Consider the following 13,458-nt stretch of genomic DNA (forward strand, 5'->3'; position numbering starts at 1 on the left):
TTTCTTAGGTTTTTTAAAAATAAGTAGAAAACATAGGGAGTGGTACATGGAGGAGATTGTATTTCACTTCCCATCACCTCGCACTGGGAGGAGCTCCACTGGGAGGAGCTCCACGGGGAGGAGTGCCAAGGAATTGGCATCTGTGCCAAATTAGAGAGAAGCAGCAAAGGAGTGGATGCGAGCTCCAAGGGTCAGTGTGTTACATAGCAAATGGGCACCTCCTTTACAAAATGGGCAATATTGGGACTGTTAATTGTTTGTCACTGTCTCATCATCAGTACTGAGTAGAGATGCTTTGTTTACCAGTAACCTGCTGGGTGACACAGTGGTGAAACCCTCAGACCACGAAGAAATGATCATACCTTAATACTACTACAAATATTTCAACTATGAAGAGCGGTTTTTGGTTCTATCTCCTAGGAAAGCCATCTCTGCTTGGACAGGCAGAAATGAAGAGGGTCACTAGCACATGCTTACTAAATACCAGTTTGTGACTGCAGGTGTGTGGATTCTGCCACCAGCAGTGCAGGAACTTCCTTTGCAGTAATGTTTGTATGGGTTGGACACTTCTGCCTCCTATACCAGCTAAGCTTACAAGAACTTTCTGTTCTTGCAACTTTGCTTGTGAAACTTGTTCAAAATTATCCAACTAGCCTCCCTTTCCAGAGTTCCTATAGGTGGAGAGAAAGCTGCTTTCTTTCACTGGCCAATATGAAATTGATAAGCTCTCTTACACTCAGGCTTCCATGCAAGAACTGTGCTCCCAGTGTCCCACTGGACATGAATGCAAATATTTGATGGGCACATAGGTTTTGACAAAAAAAAAATTGCAGAAACTGCATTCGGGGTTTGGGAGAGGATGTATGTTTCTACATTTGCATTTAGAAACATACTTCATGTTTTGGTGCAGCAGTTCAGCCCATTTCTTTCAGAGACAAGGGATTTGCAAATACTTGATGTATCTGAATTCAGCATATTGAATCCTCTGTAGAGTTTCTCTTTGCTTTAAACTCTCCTTTTCCACAGTGCTCCTGGGTGTCAGGAGAAGCTTGGGATGGTGCCCAGGCCCATACTGGCCTGTGCCAATTCGGGACCAGGTTTGAGCAGCCTGTCCTGCAGGAACATCTCATGATGACTGGAAACCTCTGGGGTGCTTGGCACCAGAGCCTAAGAACAAGACATTTCTTGCTCCAGCACTCCCCAAAGCAAATTCGCTCTCCTTTCATCACTTGGAGCAGCTTCCTGGTTAGAAAGGAAGCAGCTTGAGAATTATTTGGGGCATGCAGAATCCATGACTGGTGTTAGGAGAAGAGCAGGAGCAGGGCAGGTTGACTCTGCTGAGTCAAGCTCAGTTGGAGCCCTGCTCTTGTATCCTTTGCTGCAGCCAAGTCTCTCACAGCCCACTTGAGCAGTGACCAATTACTCATGCTTGCAATGGGGTGTACTCACCAACTCTAAAATACTTGATTACAGCAAAGTCCCACGCTGCAGACCCAGCAGGAGGTTTGCTTCCATGCCTGCCTCAATTTCCTTTCCCAGACTACCTCTTTAGTGGAATAATTATTATACAAACTCCAAAGCTCAGCAAACTGCTCAATATTCTGGTTTTACAGGAAGTAAAATCTGAGCTGGCCACGTCTGCTTTCTCAGCTGTGGCCACTCAGCACCCCAAAATCCTGCACCCCTTTTGCACAGAGTTATGGAACAAGCGTAGGCCCAGGCTGTGACTTTTTATTGATTTATTTTATACAGAAAACCAGAAATGAGTGTGATGTGGCAGGAAGCAGCTTGTGTGAAAGGCACAAATGGAGGTTGAAAGATGACAGTAAGACGTTTTCAATACTAAGTTAAAGCCAGCAACGCCAAGGTTCCCGAGGCTGTCTTTAAAAAGTATAAATGAAGTAAACCTCAAAAATTGCACGGTCAATGTATTTGACAGCACGAGCTCTTAATTACCCTAACAGCTGTTCTAAAAACCGTTCTCTTAAGAGCGACTGAAGTGTTGGGGCAGCTGCCTTTTTTTTTTTTGGAAACATGAAGATAAAAGCAATGGGGTCACAGCAGTAACCTCCTCCTGCAATGAGCCAAGGCAGTTGGGGTTTGAACCTCTATGTCAGGGCCTCCAGTGCTCCACCAGTCCCCACCAGCTCCCCCTCTAGCCTCAGCACCACGGCCCGGGGCTGTGCTTCAGCTCAGGTTTCCTGAGTGTGCTCATCTCCAGCTCTGGCCCTGCCTCCTGGATGAGGCTGGAATGAGTTGTTGCCTTGTCCCCAGCCCCATCTTCTTTTGGTCCTGACTGGGCCCTCTGCATAGACCCTGGACCCAGTTTATCCCTTTGCTTTACCTGGGACTGCAGATGCGCCAGCACCGTGCTCTGCCTGTCCTGTTCACACGCTGTGAAATTGCATCTGGTTGGTGAGGGAGCTGCCTGCACCGTGGTCACCTTAGCTCCTGGCTCATGTCTTGTGGAGCAGCCCTGCTCCTCCTGCTGCTCTTTTACCGGGGCACAGGCTTGCTACTGAGAGTGGAATTACACATGGTGCTCCAGCTGGGAGCTGCCTGACACTGCCACCAAGCAATGCATACCAGCTCTTCTGAGGTGGGTCTGTTAAGTCTCCTGTGCTTCAGAGTGCTGCAGAAGCCAATGGAAATCAACTCCATCCTGAGCAGGGTTGTGCTGTTCTTGCATCTCAACAGGCAACAAAGCTTCTCAAGGTGTCTGGCTGCCCATGACTAAACTGATTGCCAGCATGTTTCCTGACCTCTCTTTCCAGGTCATATCTTTTTCCCCTGTTCTGTGGGCATTGATTGCTTCTTAGGATGAGCTCAGACTTTTGTTTAACAAATTTCCTGTTGTTGTAGGGACCAGAGCAGGGGTGGTGCTCATTTCTTCAGTGTTCTTCCTGTGGTGTTTTATCAGGCATTGGAGCTCCTGCTGCAAGTCTGAACCTTGCTGATGTTTATTTAGAAGTATTTCATTGCCTGTGGTGATATTTGGCTATACTGCAATGGCTATACTGCAGGTATCTTGAATTTGAGGAAACAGAACTCTTAAGCAAGATGCCTCAGTCTTGAAGAAAAAAAAAAAAAAAGAGAAAAAAAAGTGAGAGAGATGACTACCCAAGAGAAAACTTACTTCACCTGTATACCAGGGGGGATGCTTGATCTCTGATGTGTAGCTGGGACAGCTGTGACCTCCTCTGCCAGAAATAAAAAAGACAAATTCTGACATTTGATTTTGGCATGAACAACCTCTTAAGAAAAAAAAAAAAAAAAGGTGAAAGCAGAACCCAGAGAAGGCTGTGCTATACAGGTGTTGCATGCATGTTCCCTCCCTTCATTCCCTAATCTTGGCTGCCTGTAAATAGTTCTGACCCAGAAGACAAGAACTCCCCTGGCACAGCCCATCTGAGCTGGCACCTTTACCTGCCAAGGTCAGGCTCTGGTATCCCTGCCTGGATACCCCTGCCTGAACCAGGGCCTGCAGCACCAGCACACAGCAAAGGCTGGGCTTCACCTGGTTGGAAAGGACCAAACACTATCTTAAAGCAAACCCATGTTTTGAAAGGAAACTACAGTAAAATCTCCCTGCAAACCAGCAAATTCTAAACTGAGGTGCTAGGTGGTTCCTTCTAAAGATTAACTAGAAATAGGAGGAGGAGGGTGTAACAGCCTGCCTGTCTTGTAACATTAGAAGCAAAATACAAAAGAAGATGGAAAAGTGGGCCATAATTAATCTACCAGGATGCTATAGCTCCCATTTCACTTCACTACAGTAATAACTAAATGGAAATCCAGATCATGACTGAGCACATGAAGAAATAAACAGTTCCTGTGTATTTCGGAGAAGAATGAATTTCACATTGCTGCAGTTCCCAGTGGTTCCTCAGTTTACTTGGAGATGGTCGTTATCAGAATAGCACATTCTTTGAAGATGAACAAAACTTGTTTTTGTTTTGAAATTACATATTTCTACATCATCAACACCCTAAGCAAGACATTCCATAAACTTTTTTTGTAGTGCAGTTTTATAATGACAAAACCAGGCTATAATATACATAGGACATTTAGAAGGTCTCGAGGTGCCGCCCATGTTTTTGGGGGCAAATTCCCTGGTTCCTCTGAAAGGATTGTTAACCCATGCTGGAGAATTCTGCTGCCTCAAGTATTGCCCCATCTGAGAGATCACTGAGAAACTATGGCTCTCTCGGGGTGAAGAGAAAGAGTATCTTACACACTTCTAGCACTGTTCATTGTTATGAAAACTAATGGAAAAATCAGATTTTGAAAAGTTATTATGCAGTTTCTATGCTGCTAGAAATCCAGCAATTTTACAAAGAACTTTAATCCTTTTTGCTACAGATGTCCCATCCCTTTCCCTGTGCTTTGCTGTGGTCTCTCTGTACAAAAATGGTGGAATTTGTGTGAAGGTTCAAGCAGCACTTTGGTCCCTTACAAAGGCTTGACCAAGCTCTGATAATTTTTAGATCTGATTTAAAAAAAACTGTATAGAGTACTTAATAAAAGAATTAGTTGAGATTTTCTGAAACGGAAACAATTTGCTGGTACACTGAAGTGCTCCATATTGCATTTGTTTCTATCTGGGGCACATTCCTGTTGCTCGGACTGACTGAACTTCCATGTGTGCCTTCATCCCTGTGATGGATGAGCTTACTTTGTGCAGCTAAAGTTTCTGGGTAACCAGGTTTGTTTCAACAAATGCAACAAGGTAGGAAAGGAAGAATCTGCACAAGTCATTGAGATCCTCACATGTGAATGCAGTACATTCATTTTATCTTTTAAGATATTTTCTTAGGCTTTCTCTCATAGATTTGTCTTAAATGAATCATTTAAGCTGCTTCTTCATTGTACGCTTTAGAAACTAGGAAGGGCTAGAAAATTTATTTTGGGGTTTTTTTTGTTTGGTTGTTTTTTTCCAAGTGTGGCAAGCCTTGAGCATTTTGTGTCCCTCTTACCACTTCTTCCCAAGTGACATGTGCATCTGCAGCTTTTTGGAAAAGGAAATTGTAAGAACGAGATATTTTCAGTATAACTTATTTTGTTGCTGTTAGTTGCTGTGTGTCTGGAGCACTTGGGAAGGATGTCTATGCCAGTTTATCTTCATAGTCAGTAACCTTTTGCAGGAATATGCTCATTTATTCACAGGCTGTCTATGTACCTCTGGCACAGAGGGTTTTTTGTTTGGTGGGTTTGGGTTTTTTTCCAACAGCAGATTTTGCAATCTATTTCACAACCACTCTTGTTTTCTATATGCGTTGATTGCCAACTGTAAGTAATGGACAGAGTTTTATAGACAATGCATGAGCATGTTCTCTGTATATGTTCTAATTCTGGCCAAAGTTGCATTACCCAGGCCTCACTGAGATGTATTTCTGTATAAAACCCTAATGAGCATGTATGTATTGAGCAGGCTCTGGAGATGAGTGTTGGAAACATATCTTTAAAGATTCTTTGCGGGAGAGAATATTTTGAAACTTGGCATACTGCTTTTGGAGTGGGTGCAGTTTCATTTAGTTAAATCTGGGTCTGTCTCCTGCTCTTTTTATAGCCCAGGTTCCCTAGGGTAGAGGGAAGTACCTAACTGCAAATCTGTCTTGCCAAGTTCTTGGCAACTAGAGCTTCCCCCACAATGGAGTTTGTCTCTAAAGCAGATAACATCCATTTGGAATAACCTGATGCTTTAGGCTAGCAAAGGATGAAGAGTTTTGAGATTAAACTAAAATATTTGTAACACATTTATTATTTTCTAAACACTGTGGATACAATACTTCTTAAAATTTCACCAGTTGAAAAGAGTGCCTTAAAGCAATCTTTATATTTTTCACCTCCCCTTGCGTTTTTATTCTTGCACACTATGGGTTTAATGTGGTATATTAAGATCACTGGGTCAATAATCAGGCAAGAGAACATTTTGTATCTGTGTAGCACAGAAATATGTATGTATTTAATTTTGCAGGAAATTTACGTGCTTTATTTGAATGAACTAGGTTGTTAGAGTTTGAGAAGTACTTTTATGGCTTTGTGTATGTTACAGAAATCTGGCATCTGAGTCAGTGTTTGCAGTATGTGCATACCAAGGAGCACATATCAGCAGAATGAAGGGCCTGCAGTAACTGCAAGTCAGTCAGTCCTGAAAATCTGCAGTACTGCAGAGTCAGCACGAGCCCCACTTCAGATGAAACCTAAACATCTGTTTAACTTTAGGCATGTGCTTAAGCTGCTTTGGGTGGTTTTCTTTTTAATCGTTGTTCTGAGTGCTTTACTTCACAAAGTTATGCTTAGGAAGCGCTTTTCAATCAGGATGGAATTTGTTCCCAAGGTTCAGCCTGTCTTTGCATAGCAGGGCAAGATGTAGGCATGCAGTCCAAAAATGCTTCCCTTCCCTTCCCTTCCCTTCCCTTCCCTTCCCTTCCCTTCCCTTCCCTTCCCTTCCCTTCCCTTCCCTTCCCTTCCCTTCCCTTCCCTTCCCTTCCCTTCCCTTCCCTTCCCTTCCCTTCCCTTCCCTTCCCTTCCCAGACAGCCTAAAGGGAGCTGTCTCTAATCTGGATAGTCAAAGGATGGGGACTGCAACTGCTCCACAATAAGAAGAGCCAACAAAATGCTCAGTGTTCTCTTTTCACTCTCAGCCAGTGCCCTGTGCTCAGTAATACTGCCGTGTGTAGGCTGACCAGCAGTCAATTTTCTGAGGGACCCTGGCTGTGAAAACTTCCAGTGGACTGGTTACTTCTTACTCCGTCCTGCTATGGAAACAAATGTCTCTTCCTTTTAGATGGAATTCCATTTCATTTAGCTGCTTCTCCTCCTGTGTGTTTCCATCTCATCTATTTTATTCTGTTCTTTGCCTGCCCAGACTTTTCCTGTACCCCTACTGGTTATTAACTGGAATAGTCGGCATACATTTATTCTATTATTCTATAATAAAGTTCAGATCTAAATTATCACTTGTCCTAGCTCTTATGATAGTGAGGTCAAAGAATGTCTTTTGAGAAGAACTGTGCCTTAGAATGCTTGGAGGAAATTACATTCCTGCTCTGGCACTGATGTGACACCTGAAAAGCTACTGGCATGAGAACACCAGTCCAAAGTCTTTCATCTGAGCTCTGTTCTCCAGACAGTGGAAACTGTTGTGTTTATCCAGCCAGATGCAGGAGCCCAACTTGCAGGCCCCTTCTGACTCTTTGGTCACCAGCAAGTTTGGGGAGAGTTGTTAAAAATCCCTCCTATGCTTAGGTCTGGTATACTTGATTACAGTAATATATACTGTATACTATATATACAGTATATTATATACATATACTTAATTACAAATTTGATAAACTCATTTCTGGGAAGCAGAATGTAGAAGTCAAAGGGGGAACATCTTTTGCCTATTGTTACCAGAAAGATTAGTTCTGAACTAAGGAACATAAAGCTTAAGAACAAATGGTATGTTTCTGTTAACTATGTGGAGGGGTTCAGGAAAAAAGTCAACCCAGTGTAGGAGCACTGACCAGCAGGGAAATCTCCCTCCATCCCAGTGGGAGGATATTAATGACTCATTAAAGTATGTTTGATGGGAACTGGAATTTATTGTGGCATCTGGTAGCATCCATCTTTCAGGTTTTTGTCAGTTTTGATAAAGAAAAATCCTGTGCTGCTGTATCCAACTCCATTCCTCCTGATAAGTAAGCTGCATATCTTTGAAAGCCATCTATTACCCTGTTTGTCAGGTTTATAAACTTGTAAAGATTAGTGGGAAGAGAAGGGGGAGGGTTGCTGCTTGCACTGTGTGCATCAGGAAGGTGGCAAACTGAGTGGGGGTGAGCAGGGAGGGCAGGGACACCCTATTGGAGCACTTCCTTACCACTGCCTCCACACCTGCAACTCCTGCCCTAGAACACTGTGTGGCCCCAAGTAAAAGGAAACCCTGCCTGTGGTGCTGCGATGTTCTCTGGGCCCAAGTAGCTGCTGGTGCTGCTTATTTGGACCAGTGTTAACTGTTGAAGAATGATTTCTTCTGCTGGCCCCCAAGTGATGTCTTGGAAGAACTGCTCTCCCGGTAACCACCCCCTTGAGATCCTGTGGCTGGTAGAACTCTGTATCTGCAGCTCCCTTGCTTAGTTGTGCAGGATGCTTCAAACTGGGTGGTGCTTTTGGGACCATGAGTTGGATCTGACCTAACCACTGAAAGCAGCAGAGGTAGCTTAGCAGTACATCCCCACTTTTCTCTCTGCCTTCCTTAGCAGACTTGCAGAAAGCAGCAGCCATGGGATGCCATCCAGGAATGTAAAGTGAAGAGCACAAGCACAGCCAGCTAGAGCTGACCCAACTCCAGCACCTAATGGCACTTCGTGAAACACACGTGCACTCACAAAGGAGGCTGTGAAGCCATCTCAGGGCACTGCTGATCACAGTTGTCCTGTTCTCTGAGAAGTGACCTCTCCTCTCACACCACTTGTAATGATAGCAATTGTGTTTCTTGTGCTACCTGAACATTTATTTTGACATCTTATTTAATGTAGTTTAAGTTTTTTCAGAGGCCTTTCTCATACTTTCCAGTAAAATCATGAGGAGGAATTATTTCTCAAACTCCAGTTTGTTGCACAGGAATATGAAAAAAAGCCTTGCAGGGATTAACCCAAACAACGTGCATGTGGCTGAATTGCAGCACTGAGTTTCTTCCCTGCTTATTCTGAGACTTCTTTGAAGGCTGCAAATTAGCATTCCACTTAGGCTGATACTAGCAACAGGGGATGACTGACATTAATATTTGGAAGTTGCATGGTAAATCTAATTTTCAGATTTGCATGCCAAAGCTTAACATGTACTGAAGCACTTAAAACTGACATATAGATATTGTAGCTACAATTTAAATGTGTGGGATGTCTCAGCATTTTAAGGCCCCGATATACAGATATTGCTGGGTTGAAAGCAGCAAGTTGTAAGCACAACAGTATGGTTATCTCTTGAGTAATTAGTAAATGGTGGAACAGAACAACACCATCTCAGAAAACAGACAGTCAGCACTTGAAAAAGAATTTGGTAGTATAGTTGTCAGGACGTAACTCAAACTTCCCTCCCCTCCCAGAATGGGCTGCCTGTAAGCGAATATTCCAGAATACTGTGATTTTTGCAAAGACAACTGGGATAAATATCTATAAATTCAAACTACATACTGTTTTGTTGTGAAGCAGCTGTAATGAATGTGACTCGAGTTACAGAGCTGGTTGCAAGCAGACCTGCAATGGAAAACATGTGCCTGATTGTTCATGTGAAGGTTCCAAGCAGGCAAGAGCTGCTTGGCTGTGAACTGCGTGGAGTATGATTGGGTGCTATGGTGAATTGTCCATTGTAAACTCCCCTTGTTCAATCCCTTAAAATAAAAAGTATTAGAGGAACAAAAAGATTCCTGATCTGAGTCTTTTATCCCCCTGCAATCAGTCAGTCAGTTATTAGTCCCCTTATTTCTGGGATGTGGAAGAAGCCCCACAAGTGGCTAAGGCAGCCCTGGGAGTGGGGTTTACAAGAACGCGTGCCAGAATTTGATCCTCTGATAGGATTTTTGGGAGAGGTGGTGAGAGGAATGCAGGTGGTGAGGAGATTTTATCAAGGAGCTGTCTCCTATTAAAAATGGCTTGTGGCATTCATTAAATAAAATTGTAAAACTTTTATGATAAAAAGTTAATTTTCTTCAAATATTCCCATTGTTAGGCTACATCCCTATCACATCATATTAAGTAAAACTAATTCTGAATTATTTGTTACAAGAAGTGGATCAAATCAGATACCTTTGGTAAAAAACTTCTTAGCATTAGTGTTTTCAAAACAAAGTATAATTAGGGCTTAGATTAAAACCTGACTTCTGAAAACGATGAAAGAATGTTATGCAAGAAAGCAAATAACAAGTAACAAAAACACCCTCTTCCCTGACATACCCCCCCAGGAGGATTTCAGTCTTTCCAGAAACTGAATAAACAATACTCTGAGGATACTCAGGAATGCTTGTTGTGGTTAGTTTTTAATGTGATACAGTATAGCATTGTATAGGGATAAAATTCTTGCAGTCAAAGCACATGAAAGTTAAAAGGGCCAAGTCATGGGGAAGCAGCATAAAGTAGAGGCACACTTAAAAACCTTTGGTTCTATGGGTTATACTGTACCTTCCTGATACAAAATAACCAATTTACTGGACCCTCACCTCAGTGGTACCAGAAATTTTTTGTTACCGAAGTAACAAAGCTCATATGCTGGCCTTGGGAAGTACATTGATCAAAGGGACACCCACTGCCAGTTTAAATATTCCCTACCCCTTGAACAGGCCAGCCAGGAATGCAGCAGCAGAAAGGAGTATGAAACACATTTGTATTACCACTGACCTGGTACAAGTTCTGTTTTCTGGAAATGGTACAAGAAGAATTTGAGGTGAACATGCTGTGGCCACACTAGTAGGAACAAATCACAATGTGCTTTAAAAATAACAAACATACAAAAACCAAAACCAAAACACAAACAAACAAACGAAAAACCCCCACAAACCCAAAAAACCAAAACCAAAACAACCCCCACCCCCCTCCAAACCTCTAAACTTAAAACTTTTACAACAATGTGGCAGTAAGTACATTGCTTGAGTAATGTCTGAGGGCTGACCTTGCTGTAAGCCAACCAATTGAGATCTGTTGTTTCATTGCAGAACAGAAATTAATGAAGCCTTAAGTATTAATTTCCTTTAAAATGCTGTTGTTCTATTAAGTGCCTTCAAGAGTTAGTAATTTTTTCCCATAGCAAATGAGTCTATGAAATATGGCAATAAATTGAAGAAATGGGAAAAAACACGTTTTTTATTTTGTTGTCTTGTGCACTTTACCTTCAGGAAGTATGAAAATTTCATCTGTGCTTTGCTTCTGCTCAATACAAACACTTCACACACATCATTTAGTTCAGGAGAGGAACAAACCTCCATCACCAATATCTAAGGCAAGCTCTAAAGAGATTTTTTTCATTGCATTTTGCCAACGAGTAGCATGTAATAGAAAGATGCTAGGAAAACAGATGGTCCTTGTGCAGGAAATATTTTTTTGCTAGGCAGTCATATCCAATAGGATGTTTGACCGTAGCCGGAACAGATTACAAAGCCCACAGCGAGTTTGATGTGTATTTTATTTCTGCACAATCATGATACACTGATTGCTAATTTATCCATGTCAGAGGTGCCCTGGAATGAAAATCTCCTTCACATTCTACATTAAGGTTCCTGACCAGAGGAACTTGGATGGATATTAGGCAGTTACAGAAACACTTTAGGATTCCACCACACCTGGTGGCCTCAAGAGGCCACTCAAGGATTCAGGGAAGCCTTTTGCAGCTTTTGCATAGGAAGTCGTGGCTTTCTATTGGTTCCACATTGCTTTTATTTTCTGGAGATAGGAGAATATGTAACCTCTAGATACAGCAAATCTATAAAACAAGAAGAATGAATATTCTGAGTCAGAATAGTGGTGACCTATTTATTTTTTTATCCACGTAGTATTTTCCTTTAAATAAACATTATTTGAGTCATCTCAGAAGTAATAGGATGATGAACTCAGTACAATTTAGAGTTTCATTTACCACTTAGTAATATCCAGAAAAAACTCTATTGCTGTTTTTCAGGTGTTTCCTCAGATACCCTCCTGTTTCCTAGCTATCATTTACAACTAGGAAAAATACCATGAACTCGACACATGCCAGTTTCCACACCCAGCCTGGTCTAGCACAGAGAATAAGCTCATCTTGCCTGTGCTAGATACATAGATGCATTTAAATTTGTTCTCAGGATTGCAGGTATCAGTGTCTCTTGATCTTCGCAAGTTCATCCTGTTTTTTGCTGCTGTTTTTGGTTTCCTTCCAATTTATTCATATCCTTTTACAGCATGGTGGTCAGAACTTAACAGTTACCCAGCTGCAGCCTCACAACATTGCAGCAATGTAATTTCTGTGCAGTTTCTTTTAATTGCAGTTGTCATGGTAGGAGATTAACCTTCAGTTTTTTAATATCTCCATTATGTGATTAAATGATAAAGAAATCTTGGTACTTGTCTCTTACTTATGCCTTTAAGAGATTCTTAGAAATATAAAATAGAAGCAGAAAATTCCATGGTAACCACTGCTCACCTCTAGTATTTTCCTGCTGTTTTCCTTAATTATTTTTCTCTTCCACTCTCTTTTTCCCCCCCCTTCATTGAGACCCCATTGCATTTAATGCTTTGCTTCTGTCTTTCATTCTTTTGTAGAGTGATTAAAAAAATACTTCGTAAGCATCTGCTTGTTCAAACACATTTTTCTTTTCACTTAATCCTCCCTCTGAAGAAAAACCTCTCCATGTTAAATAAATAGCTCTCTGGAAGGAGGAGTAACAATGTATTGTTTTAGCTTGTTATGAGATATACTTAGAATGGTTCCTTACAACATTTTATTTACCCTTAATGTTCTGGTAAAACAATTAGTAATGATTTTCACTTCTTGGCTGTAAAACTTAGGCAGTGGTTAATTGTTGTAGAGCCTGCTGCAAGGAGCTGCTCAGTCTTGTAGTTAGCAGGAAGGCTTAAAAAGTTGAAGTTGTTCAGAAAGTTCACAGGACAGTTGACATATTTTTGCTTGTTGTCAGCTGGTGCTCTCCTAAGACCATAGACAGCATGAGTGAACGTAGGAGGAAACAGTACATCTGCAGGCACTGGCAGACAGCATTACTTGCCAAATTTGGCCACAGTTCCTTTAAATAAGTAATTTCTCAGTGGTGTGCTGTGTTGAAATTATATAAACAGCAAATATTACCGAGACCTGGGCCCCAAGGTCTTGTGGGTTTCAAGATTTTCTGCAATCAATATTCTGACATCTGCAAATATTTTTCTCTTAACAGCTGATGCCAGGAACAGAGCAACAATACCAAAACTTTCTAGGTATTCAAGATTTTGAATATATTGAAATAATGTCTCCTCAGCCTTGGTCAGAACCTTTGCACTATTATAACCACCAGCTCGTACAAGGCTTATACAAAAGTTATCAAAGCAGTAATCTTTACTCAGAATGGCTTGTAACCTCTTAAAGCAACCACTCCATGGAAAAACAGTGTACCAAGTTTCAGTCTCCAGAATTATCATGAGTTTTAGAGTAGCTTCTACTGAACATACTGTAACTTATTTTGCACACTGAATGTATTGGGGTAGAGGTTATTAACATTCTTTTTCCTCCTTAGGACCAGACAATAGGTATCTCCTAGCTCCGTGGTAAGATTTCCTTCATAATTAAGATACTTCCACTATGCCAGTCAAATACACCAGTGCTGTCTGAAAAGTGTTTTCTATCACTGAGGAATTTATACAGGAAACAAATGTGCATAATTCTTCCTGAACAGAGACATCCCACAGGAAAACCTTACTTAATTTTTATAGAAGAATCTCTAGACCGTCTTCTGAAGTTATA

The 13,458-nt window shown here is 41.6% G+C and overlaps 1 long non-coding RNA gene across 2 annotated transcripts in view; it reads left to right on the top strand.

The window, feature by feature from the left end:
- LOC115598662 overlaps positions 1-13,458 on the top strand; it is a 45,478-nt gene that overhangs the window by 22,630 nt on the left and 9,390 nt on the right. The gene's annotated exons all lie outside the window — the stretch shown is intronic.

This window comes from Calypte anna, chromosome 8 (genome assembly GCF_003957555.1).
Source record: "Calypte anna isolate BGI_N300 chromosome 8, bCalAnn1_v1.p, whole genome shotgun sequence".
NCBI lineage: Eukaryota > Metazoa > Chordata > Aves > Apodiformes > Trochilidae > Calypte > Calypte anna.